Source organism: Canis lupus, chromosome 31 (genome assembly GCF_011100685.1).
Source record: "Canis lupus familiaris isolate Mischka breed German Shepherd chromosome 31, alternate assembly UU_Cfam_GSD_1.0, whole genome shotgun sequence".
NCBI classification, from domain to species: domain Eukaryota; kingdom Metazoa; phylum Chordata; class Mammalia; order Carnivora; family Canidae; genus Canis; species Canis lupus.
The window spans coordinates 25189217-25195216 of NC_049252.1; the positions used below are offsets into that span (position 1 = coordinate 25189217).

The 6000-nt window shown below is 36.9% G+C and overlaps 1 protein-coding gene across 2 annotated transcripts in view; it reads right to left on the minus strand.

Annotated features, from left to right (window-relative positions):
• Positions 1-3366, minus strand: part of GRIK1 (glutamate ionotropic receptor kainate type subunit 1) — a 176876-nt gene extending 173510 nt beyond the window's left edge. For both annotated transcript variants that reach the window (XM_038581313.1, XM_038581312.1), the window contains exon 1: positions 2775-3366. The gene's annotated coding sequence lies outside the window, so the exon portion shown is untranslated. The remainder of the gene's footprint in view (positions 1-2774) is intronic.
• Positions 3367-6000: the final 2634 nt, after the last annotated feature.

The following is a 6000-nucleotide window of genomic DNA, read 5'->3' on the forward strand; positions in this document are numbered from 1 at the left end:
TTTTTAATGCATATGTCTGTCTTAAATTATCATAATGTCAGAGAATTTAAAGGGAATTTGATCATCTAAAGTTCTTATTCGTAACTTCGCTGCTTTTAGAAATAAAGTCACCCATTATTTGCTGACATATCTGCAGATAAGGAGACTAGACCTTGCTCTTATAAATAATAACACAGCCTTTTGTAATGTATTCGGGTCAATATACATTTGTTGCAAAATTAAACTGTGCTTGGGATCCAGAATCAAATATGATACTTTCTCATTCATGTATGCATTTATATAAAATGTTTGTTTACTTGGTGTCTATAATGTGCCCATTCAGGCAATGGGGATATAAGAATGAAAAAGTAAGACCAAGTTGCTGCCTTCATGGAAATTATAGCCTACTGGAGGAAAAAAAGGCATTTTAGAGAAAGATATTTAATATAATGACAGGCAGTGTAAAGTGCTGTGATTGATAATAAAGAAAGGTGAGTGATCAAAGGTGACAGAGACAAGGGTGCTATTTTAGATAAGATGATTTAGGAAGACCCCTCTGGAAATGTAACATTTCAACAGAGACTTGAGTAGGATGGGAATGAAGAGGATGGCATTCTAGGGGGAGGGCTCCTAATGCCAAAGGTGTAAACAGTAAGAGGAGACGATGTGTTGAAGGTCATTCCCATGGCCAGTGGCCCTGTGTGGATGAAGAAATTGCAGAAGCAAAGGCAGGAACGGGATGTGGGAGGATTTGAAGGGACTGTAAATTCTGATGAAGATTTTGACTTCCTCATAAGACAGTAAGAAATTGTAGAAGTTTCAGAAGAGGTAAGAAGGAGGCAGAGCTGTATTTTTGCCAGTTACTCTGGTGGGGTGTAGGGGTTTGGAAGGGTGGAAGATCATGCATTCTCTTTATGTAGTGTAAACCAGAGGTCTTCAAATATATTTGTTTATTTATATTTGATCAAATATATTTGACGGTTAACTTTATGTGTCAACTAGAGTGGGCCATGGGGTGCCCAGGGTGAGTGTGATTTCGGAATGTGCTCATGGGGGTGTTTCCAGATGAGGCAAGCGTTTGAATCGGTACATTGAGTGAAGTAGTTGTCCTCCCCATCATCAAATCCACTGAGGGCCTGGATAGAACAAAAGGGGGAGGATAGAAAAAATTCATTGCTTTTGCTTGAGCTGAGACATTGGTCTTTACCTGTCCCTGGTCCTCCTTGTTCTCAGGCATTCAGATCTGACCTGGAATCTATACCATGGGATCATGTGATTCTCAACACTTTGTATTCAGATTAAATTAGACCTGATGCATTCCCGGATTTTCAGGTTGCAAACAGATAGTGAGGCTTCTCAACCTTTATAATTAAGTGAGCCAATTTCTCATAATAAATCTCTTTATATTTCTTACAATGAATACCTTCATACATATCTTTTGAATACAACCTCCCTCTCCCTCAAAGATAATTTTGCAAAATAGTTTTAATGTTCATAATATGTTTAAATACTTGAAAAGTATAATTTCAAGCATACTCAAAAAGTTAGCATTTAAAATAATTATTTCATTATATTTAAAGTGCCCAGTATAATATAAACTCCATGGTAATTTGACTCCTAATATCAACTGTTTAAAAAAATGTAATAAGTTGTAAGTAGTTCTACATTTACACATTTTATCCTTCATCTTACTCCACATAATTTTACTTTAAAATAATATATTATTAGGTTTGGAAATGTTTAATGGATACATGTTTCATATTTTCTGCAACACACACGTACACAATGTACACTTGTGTACATGTCACATATTTATAGCATGTATTAATTCGGTTAATATAACTAATTATAATGAATATATTTTAATTTATATATTTGGAATTTTTATAAATAGAATATTTATAATTACATATAACTCACATATTTAGTTAATATAACAGTCATAATAACAACAATCCTTTATATAGTATTTACTATATACCGTTTGCTATTCCTGGGGCTCTTCCTATTTTACCTTGATTAACTTAATCTTCATAACTACCTATGAGATAGCTCAGAAATTTTTTTCAGATAAACAAGGTGTGAGAATAGAGAGACTTTTATTATAGCAATGTCATTCAGTCCCTGGAACACCTTTGGTGTCACATGCCAAATTCATAGAGTAAGCCATTATCAAAGGGTACAGTGGTCCTCCTTTATCCACAAGGAACTTAGTCCAAAACTCCCAGTGGATGCCTGAAACTGCAGATAGTACCAAACCCTACCTACACTGTTTTCCTTTATATACACATCCCTGTGATAAAGTGTAATTTATAAACCGTGAGAGATAAACAACAATAGCTAATAGCACAATTATAACACTATATTGAATAAAAGATACATGAATGTGGCCCCTCTCAAAATATCTTAACTGTGTCCTACACACCTTTCTTCTTGTGATGATGTGAGATGGTGAAATGCCTACGTGATGAGATAAAGTGAGGTGAGTGACAGGCATTGTGACCTAGCCTGAGGCTAATATTGACCCTCTGATAATAAGTCAGAAAGAGGATCATCTGCTTCTGGACGTTGGTTGGCTGCAAGTAACTGGAACAGTGGGAAATGGAAACATGGGTGGAGAGAGACTGTTGTACTATTAGCTAATTCAATTCAGTTCAGTTCAGTTCAATTCAATTCAATTCAATTCAACCCTCCTCTAATGTTTTGGTAGCAAAATATTTAAAGGCATCTGATCTGGGATGGGATTTGTTTATCTCATCTCAGGACCTTGGTTAGCAATCCTGGGTAGTGGTTACCTGCTTAGGGAACTGCAGACAGATGAGAAGATAGGTGGATGAGAGGTTGATCTTTCCTTTGTAAGAGCAGAGAAGGTCAGTTCACAACCCAGACACTTTGAGGGCTACATTCTCAGGCAGACAGATTTTGAGTAAAGATTCCTGGGGAAGCTGAAGATCAAGAAACTAGCTCCTTGAAAATCTTACTTGTTTTATTTCCTTTGGAAGGTCTTACTGCACTATGAGGGCCAGAGTGCTGGTCAATCCTGATCTGTCTCACAGACACTTCAGTGGGGTTCTCTTGCAGGGAATGTTCAATATTGCTCTAAAATATACTTTTTGTTGTTTTTCTTGTCCTTAAGAAGCTTCTTATCCTTTTCAAGGGTTGCTTTTCGCAATTTAGGAAAATGAGTCCTCAAGGTATGAAATGGCTATCTTATGGCCATGGTTTGAAATTAAAGACCAGATTTTGTTATATTGATGAGATCTCTTTATGATGGTTACTGTTGGCAGGTTAATCTATGTTTCCTTGGAGTTCTGATCCATTTTTTTTGTCCTTGTTAAGCAGCAAAGAATTATATTAAAACAGTACAGACCGTTGGTGGGTGATGGTGGGGGGCAACCCTGAAAGCAAAAGAATCTTTCCTATTTTTATCCTTGGAATTCTAGAATCATTTTAAAGTCATATGGATGAAAAAAAAAAGTTGCTTAAATACAAACAGGCTATAGGCCTCCTAAAAGACAGACATTTCTTAAAGGATACACAAGCCATTTTGATATATTAATTTTCTGCCAGAAGTTTTCAGTGCTTGCTGGTTGAGTGATCTGTTGGGACATGACCATTTTATTAAATTGTCATATTTTCACTTATCCAACAGTTGCTTTTTTAGTGCAAAATCTCATTTTACATGTTTCCACAAGTAGAATGGTAGAAAATTGATTGCTATTGTTTCATTTGACAAATTCTTGGATCCTCATATATTTTCTTGCATTTGCCCATCACCGGGAAATGGATTGTTATCACTTTGCAGGCCTTTACTGTGGGAAGGAAACAGAGTCCTTTTGAAAGCTCTGGGTAATGTTTGTGAATATTTAATCATGGAGGTGGTACAATGGCCTCATTTACGGCGATATGTCAAAATTAATTTCATGGTATTCTGTCAAAGAAGGAATCTTACCATATGCCCTCAAATAAAAATAAATGATTTAGAAAAACTCTGACAAGGAGTTTACCCAATTCTGCAAAATCTTTGGATGCAAGTTTCCCTTAATGAAAATAGAATCATTCATGCAAACATGATTGAGTTTAATTTATTTCCGTTGTTAAAAAGGAATTAAAAAAGGGGTTTCTGTCTTCTGACGCTTCCAAATTCACACTGAATATCTTTAGCACAGAGTCCTATGTTTTTATTAGAAGTGCATTAAATGCAAAATTAAGTATGAAGATAGAGGAAAAATAGGAACCTGACAGACATACTTAGAAGGATGTTAAATACTTGGAGATATAGCGGGTGGATTCTCCAAGCACAACATCGTTCCCTGGAACCAGAACAATACTATATATTGGTGAGTCACCCAACACATGTTTAATGACAATCCCTGAGAGAAGGGCTGAGCTCTGCCTGAAAACATGGAACTTTAGTTGTCATTGAATAATAAGCCCTACTGCTTGGATCAATAAACTTATGGAATACAAGAGGGTTTTTGGATGAGTTTCTGAAGCAAAATTTCACTTTTTGGTATGAGATGTTTTCGGATTTTCAATACAGGCAAATATATCAGTTTTTGAAATTGTACCTGTTTTTTTTTTTTTTTTTCTTTTACAGGTAGGTTATAATGAAATTCACTAATGTTTTTTTTAAATATTGGTATTATATGTTTTCATTTTTTACATGCGGTTATCAAATATACATTTGGAGTTGACTTTTATGTGTAGAGGGAATCCAAGTTTACATTTTCCAAATAGCTATTCAGTTTTTCCTCCATACTATTAAATTGTACATTTTCTCCTCATTGTTTGGTGATGTCACATTTCTTGCTTCTAATCCATATGTACGTTAGTGTTTTCCTAGATATTCTATTCTGTTTCACTCCTCTATTGGGCTAGTAATGTTCCAGTACCGTCAACTATAATTGCAGAGGCTTTGCTGTATGATTTAATACTGGGTAAAGCTACATCTATCCCATCCTCTTCCCTGCTCTTCTTTGCTAAGGTGTTTTTTAGCTGTTTCTGCATGTTTCTTTAGGAGGACTTAGGGATAAAGTATTTTAATTTCTGCAGCTAAGTCTTAAAAGAAAATATGCATATGTATATGTACCAAGAAAAAGAGATAAAGCAAATGCAGCAAAATGTTGTCAAATGGTGAATCTTGATGAAGGGTATTTGGATGTTCTTTATAGGATTATTGCAACTTTTCTGGTAGCCTGAAGTTTTCCAAAATAGAATGTTGGGAGAAAATCAGAGATAAGTTGTAGGAAAATGAAAGAGTTTCCCATTTAACATTGGAGGAGAGTAGACTGACATGGGGGTAAGGACCAGGTTTCTCAGCATGTATTTTTTTTTTTTTAAGATTTTATGTATGGGGGTTCCCTGGGTGGCGCAGCGGTTTGGCGCCTGCCTTTGGCCCAGGGCGCGATCCTGGAGATCCGGGATCGAATCCCACGTCGGGCTCCTGGTGCATGGAGCCTGCTTCTCCCTCTGCCTCTCTCTCTCTCTCTCTCTCTCTCTCTCTCTCTCTGTGACTATCATAAATAAATTTTAAAAAATTTAAAAAAAGATTTTATGTATGTATGTATTTGAGAGAGAGAGAGGGAGAGCACAAGCAGGAGGAGTGGCAGAGGGAGAGGGAGAAGTAGACTCCCCAACTAGCAGGGATCTCAATGTGGGGCTGGATCCCAGGACCCTGGGATTATAACCAGCCAAAGGCAGTTGCTTAACAGACTGAGCTGCCCAGGTACCCCTCTCAGTGTGTATTATGAAATTTACTTTGAAGAAATCTTAAGAATAGATCAGCCAAGGAAGCTCTTTCTGGTGGTCTGGCTTGCCCTGGTACCTGAGACCACTGTTTAAAAGGGGCCAGGAGCAGGATGGCATCCCACTTCCAAAGGAGGCATTCCCAGAAACTCAGATCCTTTTGACTTAGACTGACAATTCTAGGTTCTCTTCCTACTCTCCTCCTTGTCTCTCTTCTTTGGATGTTTCTGTAATTATTAAAGCTCATAGGCAAGGACTGCCACTGGGTTGGAG